The sequence below is a fragment of the Gigantopelta aegis genome, chromosome 14 (genome assembly GCF_016097555.1).
Source record: "Gigantopelta aegis isolate Gae_Host chromosome 14, Gae_host_genome, whole genome shotgun sequence".
Taxonomy (NCBI): domain Eukaryota; kingdom Metazoa; phylum Mollusca; class Gastropoda; order Neomphalida; family Peltospiridae; genus Gigantopelta; species Gigantopelta aegis.
In genome coordinates, this window is record NC_054712.1 from 26,567,890 (window position 1) to 26,580,488 (window position 12,599).

The 12,599-nt window shown below is 39.0% G+C and overlaps 1 non-coding gene across 1 annotated transcript; it reads left to right on the plus strand.

The window, feature by feature from the left end:
* The first annotated feature begins 20 nt into the window (after window positions 1–20).
* Trnag-ucc lies at window positions 21–92 on the plus strand. Its single transcript has one exon. It is a non-coding gene; the product is annotated as a tRNA-Gly (tRNA).
* The last annotated feature ends 12,507 nt before the right edge of the window (window positions 93–12,599 follow it).

The following is a 12,599-nucleotide window of genomic DNA, read 5'->3' on the forward strand; positions in this document are numbered from 1 at the left end:
TGATCATTTTCTTTCATGAAGCGTCGGTGGTGTAACGGTTAGCATGGTTGCCTTCCAAGCAGTCGATCCGGGTTCGACTCCCGGCCGACGCATTTTTTTTTTCTTTTAAAATATTTTAAATGCACTAATTTATTTACACACAGATATAATCTTATCTTTTTATAGCATATCCTTTTACTAATTAATGTATTTAGTTTTGATGCTAACTTAAGGGACAATAACAATCATTTTATACTTGCCAGTGCCAAATGGTTGAATTTAATTTTTATCACTTCAACTGCTAGTAGGCCTATACAAACATATTAAGGCCAAATGTGCTCACAGATTAGAAATAGAAACGGGACGGTATATAGGAAAGTTGAGAGAAAAGATCGTAATGCCGTCTGTGTAATCAGGGTGTAGAGGACGAAGTAGCCTACATTTCTTAACAAAATGCCCCTCAAATTTAACCCGTAGGAATATATTATACACAAAAATAGAAATGCAGTCAAAATTTTACCGGCCTAATTGGAATTTTTTTTTTCCCTCCTAGACTGCCCAGCTCACATATTACAAATAGTTGGGCAGGGATGTTGCGAAATGTTTTTACACAGACAAACAGAACTTTCCAGATCCTTTACCTCAGTATAAGTAGTATGGCTTTATTAATTAGTATTAAACCATCTAAATTATATACAACATTATGTGACATTATGTTCTTATTTAAATATTCTGACTTGTGTTCTTTGTATTATTCATAGGCCTATATAAAGAAATAAAGCTTGATTGATAATTGCCCTATGGGCAGCCTAGGGAGACACCACAGCATCGTAGAGGTCTAAAATTAACGAGCTACTCTCAATTCACTAATATCAAAAACTATATTAGCTCGGCCATTTATCTTTCGACCGACCGTTCAAAATTGCGCCAAATTCCCTCAATCAAAATTGCGCACCCTTTTGTCTTTGGCATTTAACTGCTCCATTCAAATTCCATAGCACCACCACCACCACCACCCGCCTGCTACCGATTTGATCGGGCTGCTGGTGCTCCCTTGCACCTGCCAGTGCAGGCGGTCCTTCCTCTCCCCTCCCCCCACCTTTCCTGTCTTGTGCCCACGACAGGCGTGCGCTACAACAGCTTGTTCTGAATGTGCACGTAAAACCCTATGACATGACATGACATGATTGATAATTGCCATCCACTGACCGACTCATATTCGTTTTGAACTGATAACCAAAATTGATGAGTTGGATGTGAAGACGAGTTAAAAACTGCAAGCCGAAACTACAAACACGTTATTAAAGTCCATAGTGCTAAACATAGAAGCAAACTGGAGAAAAATATTAATAAAGCCATAAAAAAATTCATCCCAAATCACTTTTTAAAATTATTAAAAACAAAGAAGAGTCCGGAACAAGTCCCTCTCTTGATGAGTTTTATGATTATTTCAAAGTTATTAACGACTGTTATGAGTTGACCGATAGTCTAAGCAGTCTACGAGAAAAATAAGCCCAACCTCAAACAAATTGCAAAAGAAACTTTTTATGCATTTTCATAATCTATGTGCTGTAGTTAAGCACACATACAAATTCGAAAAAGCAGGAAAGTGGGGAAAGGTCATTTTTGGGGGTCAAAGGTCACAATAGCTGTTATAAGAAATTCTTGTATTAACGATAGTATTTACATTTCTATCACCACAAATTAAGTATTTGTAAATTACTTTTGACAAATATACATAAAAGAAAGCAAAATTTAGAAGAAAACTCGAAAACCTCGGGTCAAAATTTGAATTTGGGACAAGTTCACTTTAATTTTATTAACGTTTTCAAATATCCCTGGCAATGTTCCTGAACTAACATACTGTATGTTCTTTTTATTTTAGCCCCAGCTACAGTACATAATACAAAAAAATTACTGCTTATTTTGTCTCAGTCTTTGGAATTATATACATGTGTGTATATAGTCATTATGCATTCAAATCTGATTTGTGAAATATGGAACTATGTCTCGTCCTCAATTTGCATAGGTGAATTTCAGCAACTACTTCCTTTACAGTCCTTGCAGACAATTGAGCACTCCAGACCATGCTTCCTACATGTACACCTCCTGGTGTCACAACTCCTTTTGCAGTGGCAGCTGATGATTTGCAGTAAGCTTGCAGGAGCTGCATCTTTATTTGTCTTTGTAGGCCACAACATTCCATCATCCAGTGACCATCCCCATTCACAAGGGTTTAGATTGGGTTCATTCACCCATGTTTGCACTTGAAGGTATGTCCTCATACTATGGAACCTAGCGGCAGCCGATGTTAGCGGTATCGTATGTATCTGCACACATGTTTTGTTTGTTTGAACACGATGCGCGAACTTCCAATATCTTAGATTGTCCAGACCTTCATGTGTGTCACCACCGTACAGAGCAGAGATCAAATGCTCTCCAGACTCAACCACCTGTGCTTTCGTACTTTGCGCGAGAAAGACCCGTGCGTGTGACTTCAATGCTTCGTCATCTCATATCTTCTTTAGTGTTGCAGCTTTACTAATGCCAAACAATCTGGATGTGGTATCACAGCCGCTTATTGCGTAGATTACTGGCAGGACTTCACATAACTCGGGTCCAAGAACGGCTTTAGTCTTCATCAAATCCCACACCTTCAGTTTTCCTCTAGAAGCATGATCTGATCTGAAGTATAGCGGCAGAGATAAAGACAGCTCCATATGGAAGAGAAGAAGTATCAGGAGATCTGTGTCTTCTCCTATCAACATGGTTGATTTTGAAAATGCTGAAGAAACGGCAGAACGTGCAATTAGAACATCAGCGTCAGACGTTGCCTTTTTGGTCTCAATTCCAGCTTCACGCATCTTTTGACTCAACAGGTTGATGAAATTATCTTTGTTCGTTTGGTTTGCAAGGAACATGTCTTTCTTGTTCCTGAAAGGGGTGTTTTTCGTGAAACTCACATGAGTACCAATGATTCCTCGCGATCGTCTGAGGTGCATTGCATCTTTTGTGGACCAGAATTGTAGCCATCAAATACCACGACAGAATCGGTGTGAGTGTGCCTGACACAGTCGATGTACCTCTGACAGATCTCCCCAAATGTTGATCCATTTTGCCATTGTATCCGATGTAGAAGGGATCCTCCATCGATGACATATCGGAATCCATCTCCCGTAATGTCTTGTGCCACACAGTCCCCCGAGTTCCATATCGCATCTAACAGTGCCGACTTCTGTGCCATTCTCATCATTCCCGAGGATTCAAACATCGAACTTGGGAAGCTACACAACTCGTATGTAAATATCTCTGATTTATCATCGTAGATGTTGTCTGCAGCAGCCATGAACCTTTGAAACAACAGCTGAGGGTCTATTGGGATACTGTCATCTCTCAACTTGAAAGGGGATTTTTCGTTCATTGGAATGGCTTGTTTCTTTCTTTTAAACGTGAAGTCACCAACACTGACATCATTCATTGAATCTAGTATTCTCAATCCAACTTCTTTGGCGATGTCTACATTTGCCTTAGGGTCTGCTGTAACGCCCGTTTCAATGTTCCTAAGGTTTGGTTCCTCGATGTATGGACCACGGGCGGCAGTGAAGGAGGCTAGTGTCCCAATGTCTGTGGAGTCACGTTTCCTCCTCGAATCACCCTCTTCCTTGTGCTGATCACTGGTCCGGAAATTCAATGATGTTAACTCCTGGAGAGCAAGGTTGAGTTCTGCGCAATCTGGCATCAACAATATCCATTCCGCTCTCTGACTTTCTGTCATGCCTCTGCCTCTTGTAAGACCACCTGCTGCTTTGATGCTCCTCATAAGGATCTGTTCTATCGCTAAATCTGATGAAAGGCCACACCAGAACTTATCAGATCTTCTGATGACATGATATCCTTGTTGAAGGAAAGAGTATATTTCCGGGTGAGTTTGTGGGAGAGTGTTCATATCTTGTAGATAGATTCTGACAGATTTGACGTACAGATTGTGCCCAGCCGCCGCGAGATATGGCAACATCTGCTTCAGTGATTGCATGTGGAGTTTCCAGTCACCTGTTCTTTCAGCTCGGATGAAATTTCTGAGGACTTCCACCATGTCCATGAACTGGAACCATAACTTTGAAGTTCTGAAATCTTTGTGTGAGGTCCTGAATTCGTCTATTCTTGATTTGATGATGCCGATGATGGGACTAGCACAAACTTCCTGAGTAGACGATGTACCTTTCAAGAGTGAATCGAAGAGATTCAATGCCTCGGATAATTCGTTTTCCATGGTTCCATCTTTTGAGCTGTGTGGTATTGTTTCGTCTGCTTCATTGATCGTTTCTGCATTTCCAGGAATAGTTGTACCATATATCTTTGACAAGATGTTAGCAGTCAGTGCACTGTCGACGAGGAAATATCCACGCACCGCTCTGGCGACTGCTTTTCCCGTAAGCATGTGTGATACTGCTGTCAGGGCATATACTGTTTCCAGAAGTTCTGAAAATCCAGACCCAGCCATCAGGTGACCGATGCTTCCAACGTAGCTCATCTCTGCATGAAACCCACCAAGTCGCAAGATGATTGACTTTAGACGACTGGCAGTTGGTTCGTTCTGTATTATGGTCTTTGCTTTCCAATACAACGGTTGAACGAAGGTTAGCATAGGGCTGACATTATTTCTATGTGCTTCTTTGCAGACAAAGTGGAGGGTTGAGTGGATTCATATCTATGAATGACAGAAAAAACACTGAAGACTTCCCAGGATAATCTCCAACAAGTACTCTGTGCATCGTAGCAGACCAGCTGGGGTATAGGTTTTCGTGTGGCCAAGAGCATCTGGAGAGAAGGTCAATTTTCCATATCTCGTCATTATGAGCAGGTAGAAAATCTGTAAGGATTTCGTACTTCAGTTTGGACAACGTGTTATTGTGTAGGGATGTATGTTGATCCGAGCTAAGTCTGTTATCTTTTGAAGTGTAGGAGATCCACGGAGAACAGGTTTCCTTTTTGACGATCCAGGAGTAACTGTTTGTATGATGCCCATGCCATGAAATGTCCCGTGTCCATCTAACGTCCGGATGTTGTGGTCCACGTTGTCCGCAACATATTGGATGAAGGAGCCTGTTCTGTTGTCATTTATTAATGTATCATCATTACCACGAGCCACAGCAGCATTCATTTCAAATTTCTGTACCTCAATGTATGAAGATGAAAATCCCAAAGAGTTCAGTGTCTCTACAAGAAATCTAGACGAAAACTGGTAGTGCATCTGCACGCCAAGGCCAATTTGGAGGGGAGCAATCAATGTTCTTGGTCTGCATGCCTGGATAATAGCTTGTCCAATGGATGCTACTTTGATAGATGAATCAGCTTGTCCAAAAATCTCAGTTAGGAACATCTGAAGGGCTTCTGGAACGAAATCTTTATTTTGTTGAAGGAAGAAATAAAATCTGCTGAAGGGTATTCCAACTTGAAAGTAGGAGAAATGGATTTGATGTCAGCTTTTATCAGCTTTGCTGCAGTGCGAATGATGTTTTTCTTCTGTTCGTCTGGATCCTCTTTCTTTGATTGTTCATAAAATGTGTGTAGTATCTCTGATGCATTTTGTTTGAATGTCACAACATTGGGTTGGCCATTGATATTGGTAACGATAATAGAGGAACCAAAATAACCAAGCAGTCTCTTCTTCATGTACACTGTGCTGAACACTTCTTCTCTGCATATCTGTTCCATTTCTCTCACCAAATCATTCACAGTCACTTGATCTGCATCCCTTTCCTCAATACTTTTAACCACTTGGAGAAAAGCTTGTTCTGTTTTGGATTTCTTAGGTCGTCCAGGAGTCCCCGATATTCTTGTGTCATCTGTCTTCTGTGACTTTGGCATCTGCTTTTTTGTCGAGAAGTTTATATTGCACTGATGATGGTATACGGCATCCGCCGCATGAAGATCGGAGGGGGCGATATTGAGTCTGCCAAGTACTTCTGCCGCCCATTCGTCATTCCTTGATTCACATGTTTCTTTCAAGGTTGTTTTAAATTCGATCGTCTTAACTGGATAAACGTCATGACCTCTTTTTTTACCATTCAACTTCGCATGCTGTCAACAATACAGACAGTTGTCCTTGAAGCTGAACTCTGGTGTTGTTGAACGCAGGGTTCTAGAGGCAGAAGGGGTAGTAGAGCCAGCCTCCTTTGAGTTTGCAGATGCATTTGGATTTACGTAATCTCTGCGACAGTCTTTGTGAACTAGTTGACCGGGTACAGCTTTGATTGAATCGCCTCTCAGTTCACTCACTTGATTAATCGTCTCACTACCCTTTTTTTGTAACCGACATGTTGGTTTGCCATTATCTGATATGGATTTCATGCAGAACACACATGCTTCCATTACGACCTGGAATAAATTTAAAAGGAACATGTAAAATATGTATGTTTAAATAACAGACTGAAGCAGATTATGTAAAGTATTTTAATAAAATTACACGGGAAGATAAAGCAAGGAAGCATAAAAACAAAGTAAGGAAATAAGGATATAAGCAAAATATCTTTAAGTAAAAATAAATATCAGCACTCTTTAGAAATTGTGTTGCTTGACAATATAGCAGTAATAAAAAAAATTCAAACCATGTACGCAAATTACAAAAATGCTCAATACGGGCTTCCATACTTTTTTTCTCTGAACAAACTGATGCATTCGACAGTTATGAAAACTGTTTTGAGATAATCTTAAAAACTGCAATACATACACTCGAGGGAAACATGGCGGAAAAACCCTGAATATATCTAATGTTCTATAGGCTTTATTTCATCTAATTTGAAGAAGTATTTGGTGAGATATTAACAAAATTGTAATTAAAATTCAGTCGATTACAGTGGAAAAAATGACGTCACTACGTTGTTGTGTGACGTAGAATGGCCACACTGATAATTGTTATAGACATGTTTTTCGATTAACGGTTTTTAATAGTAAAATTAATTGATATTCATTAACTATCATTTCTATATAATTATTTTATTTACCCGAGTTTTGGGTATATATGCCCTAATCGGTGACAAATACCGAAATACCGGCCAAAATCAAATGACTTGAAATAATGATGGGTTAATCGCTTATCAATGGATTGATTGTATTCTTAAAACATAGATTAATCGAATAGAATAAAAATTTAACTGATTTTATGTATTGTTGAACTTACCAACGATAACAAGGCACAGGAAATGAGCGTCGTCTGCTAGTCAACAATCAAATTACCTCCCCTTAGAGTACTATTTGTGTCTACGGTGGCTCGCACAGGTCATATCTATAATAGGCAATATGCAATACAAAAACAACAAAATTCAACATTTTCCCCTCTTTCGATTTTTTTCGAATTTTGATATGTTTCATATACATACAAGATCTGTTTATTACAAATGACTTTATTTCTTTTGCAATTTGTTTGAGGTATTACTGTAGACTGCTACGAAGAAGCGGAGTGTGATGTCGACGCGATTGCAGCGTCACGTGACGGGAGTACTTTCTTGAACCAGAGAGGAGGTTCTCAAAGCAGTCAAGGAGTTGAAAACGAACAAAGCGGCAGGCCTACTATTGGTAGTTTTTTTTACATTATATGTAATACTAGTTAACAGTATTCTTAACAGTGGTGTTTTTCCAGAAGAATGGTCCCTGGGGATTATTAAAACCATATATAAAAAGAAAGGAGACAGAGAAAATGTAGAAAATTACCGACCAATAACATTATTGTGTTGTTTAAGCAAGTTATTTACAAATATTTTAAATAATAGGCTGACTGTGTACATTGAACAAAACAATATCCTTACTGAGGCTCAAGCAGGATTTAGGAAAGGATACTCTACCATTGATCATATATTTTGCATTAATGGTATTATAGAACTACTAAAAAGAAGAAAGAAGCTCTACTGTGCGTTTATTGACTTAAAAAAAGCTTTCGACAAAATTTGGAGAGTGGGATTGTGATCCAAATTGTTAAATAATAATATAGATGGAAACTTTTTTTAAAGAATAATTCACAATATGTATAATAACATAAAATCCTGTGTCAAAAAAGATGGTTACTTATCGACATTTTTTCAATGCAAGATTGACGTTAGACACTTGAGGCGAAAATTTGTCTCCACTTTTATTTTCTTTATATTTAAATGACTTGGAGGACTTTTTGAAAGCAGCTAAGTGTGAAGGTGTGTCAATTACTGCGTATAAGATAGATATATACTCTGATCATGGTCTTAACTTACTAACTATGATGTAGCCTATGCTGATGATACCGCCCTACTAGCAACATAATCTGAAGATCTTCAACAACTATTAAACGCATACAAGGACTATTGCAAAACTTGGAAACTTGAAATCAACATAACAAAAACTAAAGTGGTTATATTCGGTGGAAACAAAAAGGACTATAGAAGTAAATGGTTTATAGACGACGTTCGGCATTTGGCTTCATAAAACAAATAAATTTAACTTATGTCAGAAAGCCTTATTTGAACAGGCTCAGAAAACTATGTTTTATATATTAAGAAAATGTAATGAATTTTGTTTGTCTATAGAATACCGAATCCAATTGTCCGACTCAGTTGTTGTACCTATTTTGTTGTATGGGTGCGAGATATGGGGTTTTGCCAATCTCGATAATATAGAAAAACTTCATATTCAATTTTTAAAATATCTAGCTCCAGTTCGAAAGAATACTCCTATAAATATGTTATATGGTGAATTTGGAAGAAAACCCCTTTACCTGATTGTATTTTGCAGAATGGTTTGTTTTTGGGCTAGACTTTTAACAGGTAGAAGTACAAAATTATCCTTGTGTATTTACAAACTAATGTTTTATGACTTTATTCAATATGGCACAGAATATAAATGGATTGTACATATGCAAGATATATTTTACAGACTCGGTTATAATAATGCACAGCATTTTATATCTGTTCCATGTCTAAAACGAACCATTAAGCTACGACTAGAAGACTAATATACTCAGAACTGGCACAACAGTATTACTGAATCAGGGAAATGTTCTACATACCTGCTTTTTAAAGAGAAAATAGAATTTGAAAGTTACTTTAATATACTTAACAGGAAAAATTATACCACTTTTCTCCGATTTCCTATATCTAATCATGTCTTACCAATTGAAAAGGGCAGGTGGTCCAATGTTCCAAAAGAAGATAGAACATGTACATTATGTAATATAGGTGATATCGGAGATGAGTTTCATTATATTTTTATTTGTGATAAATTTAACAAGGAACGAAAAAGATTACTAAAGCTATACTATGTTATTATACCAAATGTAATTAAATTTAGAACCCTGGAACACACGTTTGTACAATATCAAAACATAGATAATGCTATTCATTTGATTCATTATTTTGGGCCTGGTGCTTTGTTAGCCAAAACTGATATTGAATCAGCCTTTCGGATAATGCCTATACCTCCCACTGATTACGAATTTTTGGGTATAAAGGTTGATGGGCTATACTACTTTGATAAAGTTTTACCAATGGGTTGTTCAGTTTCATGTAAGCTTTTCGAGGCATTTAGTACAGCCTAACACTGGATTATGGTTAACAAATTTAAGGTAGCTGGTATGGTTCACATTCTGGATGATTTCTAATTCATCGGCAAACAAAATTCATCAAAGTGTAAAAACGATTTAAATTCTTTTCTGCAATTTTGTTCAATCACAAATATTCCTATCAAAACAATCAAAACAGTTGAACCGTGCACCACAATAACATTTTTGGGAATTGAACTAGATCCTCTCAAAATGAAAGCCAGACTTCCCTATGACAAAGTGGTGAAAATCAAACAACATTTACATGATTTTTCTGTGAGGCAAAAAGTTACTTTGAAGGAATTTCAGTCTTTAATAGGGCTTCTCAATTTTACGTGCAACGTTATAGCACCTGGTAGAACGTTTTTAAACAGGCTTATATATTTGACAAGGGGTGTTGTAAAAGCGCATTACCACATACGTCTGAATAAGGAAGCAAGAGCTGACATAAGCACTTCGAAATGTTTCATTGATTCGTTCAACGGAATTTCCCTATTTTTGCCTGATAGGTGGTCCAGTACTGAAAGACTGCACTTTTATACTGATGCCAGCAACTGTGGGTTTGGGGCTCTGTTTGGGCATTCATTGTTTTGTGATAAGTGGCCCAAGCAATATCACCCTCTGCATATAACGATTAAGGAACTTTTCCCCATTGTTCTAGCAACTGAAGTGTGGGCTCTGTTACTAGCAAATTCACGTATTTTGTTTTACAGTGACAATGCTGCAGTGGTTGATATCTTGAATAAACAATCTAGCAAAGGCAGAATAATCATGAGACTTGTCCGTAGGTTAGTAGCAAAATCTCTACAAATTAATATTTTGTTCAAAGCTCAACACTTAACCAAGAAAATGCAATGTTTTAGCTGATCATTTGTCTCGTTTGCAGGTCGATAAGTTCCACCAGCTAGTACCTCAAATGGAACACACACCAACACCTATCCCACCCCCCACTGTTCCACATTTGACAGCTGCGTTGGAACGGTTGTTGCAAGATGTCATTGGCCCACAAACTAGGCAACTTTATAAAAGAGCTTTACACTTTTGCAACAGTTTATGCAAGACGTTTTTCATGTTGCTCATTAACTTCCTACTACTATTGACAGTTTGGCTTTTTTCATTACTTATATGTGTAATAAAGGTATGGCTGCTGCAACTACACATAGCTATGTGGCTGCTATAGGTTATGTGAACTGTTTGGCTGGGTTTGAAAACCCATCCCACTGCTTTTTGATTAAGAAATTATTAACTTCGATCCAACAAAGTATTTCGCGGTCAAACAGAAGGTTACCAATTACACCATTTATTTTGGGGAAACTTACAGTCGTTACCATTTACTGCCCCTTCTGCATACCAACAAATAATGCTTAAGAGTATGTACCTTCTGGCATTTCATGCATTCTTGCGAGTAGGTGAAATTACTCAAAATAAGTCTATGTCAAATGTTCCTCATCTTAAAGATATTCATTTTTTTCTTCAGAACGAGGCTGGTCAAACTGTACGTTTAGAATTGACATTTCGTTCCTTTAAAGGTCATTACAACATCCGGCCAATAATATTATCACTACAAACCAAGGAACAGTATTAAAGTACTTGTCCAGTGCTTTGCCTTTACAATTTTATCAAAGTACGGGGAATACAGCCTGGCTCCCTCTTTTGTTTTATAGGAGGCATTCCTCTTTCGTATCAGTACTTTTCTTCCTGCATGAAACACTCCTTGGCGTGGGCAGGTTTTTCAACAAACCTTTATAAATCCCACAGTTTCAGAATTGGCGCAGCTAGTTGGGCTGCCACCAAAGGAATATCAGATGAAGATATTCAAAATATGGGTCGTTGGCAGTCTTTAGCTTTCAAGTGATATATTCGTCTACCAACTCTTTATGATGTACCGGCCTCGGTGGCGTCGTGGCAGGCCATCGGTCTACAGGCTGGTAGGTACTGGGTTCGGATCCCAGTCGAGACATGGGATTTTTAATCGAGATACCGATTCCAAACCCTGAGTGAGTGCACCGCAAGGCTCAATGGGTAGGTGTAAACCACTTGAACCGACCAGTGATCCATAACTGGTTCAACAAAGGCCATGGTTTGTGCTATCCTGCCTGTGGGAAGCGCAAATAAAAGATCCCTTGCTGCCTGTCGTAAAAAGAGTAGCCTATGTGGCGACAGCGGGTTTCCTCTAAAAACAGTGTCAGAATGACCATATGTATGACGTCCAATAGCCGATGATAAGATAAAAAATCAATGTGCTCTAGCGGCGTCGTTAAATAAAACAAACTTTACTTTATGATGTATCGGGATAAAAACTAAAACATATATATATATATATATGTTTGTGTGTATGTGTGTATATATATACTCTTCAAAAGAAGAAACGCAAAACCACATTGTCGTAACATTTGGAGAATTGATTTAATTATTGAATGGTGAGTCCGATAATTACCAAATGTTGCAGGATTGTTCACAATTCACTCTAGTCCATTGTGAGTAAGTGATAGGACACACCACCAAGATCAAGGTCATCTGGAGTCAATACCGGGTGTGGCCTCCGCGTGTGTTGACAACTGCCTGGCACCGCCTGCCCATTGAAGCAACCAGAGTACGGATGACGTCCCGGGGGATGGTGGCCCACTCGGCCTGCAAGGCTGCTGCCAGCTCGGGCAGGGTCTGGGGCTGTGGTTGTCGCTGTCGGAGGCGTCGGTCCAACTCGTCCCATAGATGCTCAATTGGGTTCAAATCCGGTGATATCGATGGCCAAGGAAGGACATTAATGTTGTTGTTCTGTAGGAAAGCCGTTGTGAGACGTGCTGTGTGAGGCCTGGCGTTGTCATGTTGGAACACTGCGTTGGCGTTGGCCATAACTGGAACGATGTGTGGCCGGAGGATCTGGTCAATGTAGCCCTGTGCATTCAGGTTGCCCTGCACGTGGACTAGGTCAGTTCTGCCAGTGTGTGAGATGGCTGCCCACACCATGACACTACCCCCGCCGAATCTGTCCACTTCCTGCACGCAGTTTGCCGCATAACGTTCACCACGACGCCTATACACGCGACATCTTCCATCA